General features: G+C 32.7%; 1 protein-coding gene across 1 annotated transcript in view; it reads right to left on the bottom strand.

Annotated features, from left to right (window-relative positions):
* The window catches only part of LOC119588241 (uncharacterized protein DDB_G0284671-like), a 9,159-nt gene that overhangs the window by 1,593 nt on the left and 7,199 nt on the right, over nucleotides 1-367 (bottom strand). The window lies entirely within an intron of this gene.

Genomic DNA, 367 nt, shown 5'->3' on the forward strand with positions numbered 1-367 from the left:
GCACTAGAAAGAGATATTTTATAGCATTACTTCTGGAAAAGATTATGTAATTTTAAACTACTGTGATATAGTTATTGATAGGCTAATGAACAGATTATGATTAAGCATTAGTTGACAATAATGAACCAAACACACAAAAAAGAAAACAAATAGTTGTAAAAAATTCGACATTTAAATACCTTCTCATATCATAAAATGTTCGAATAATCGAAGTCAGATCGACACACAACTTCGCTTTGTCGTGTTAACAAAGTCGGTAATAATTTCTTTATACACAGGTGTTGCGTGATCTTTGTGATTTTGTGCGTAAGCATATGGTTGTTCTCCAGTCAAGGAAGGCAGTTGCAATCTGCAGTTGGCGGTTTTT

The sequence above is a fragment of the Penaeus monodon genome, chromosome 23, assembly GCF_015228065.2.
Source record: "Penaeus monodon isolate SGIC_2016 chromosome 23, NSTDA_Pmon_1, whole genome shotgun sequence".
NCBI classification, from domain to species: Eukaryota; Metazoa; Arthropoda; class Malacostraca; order Decapoda; family Penaeidae; genus Penaeus; species Penaeus monodon.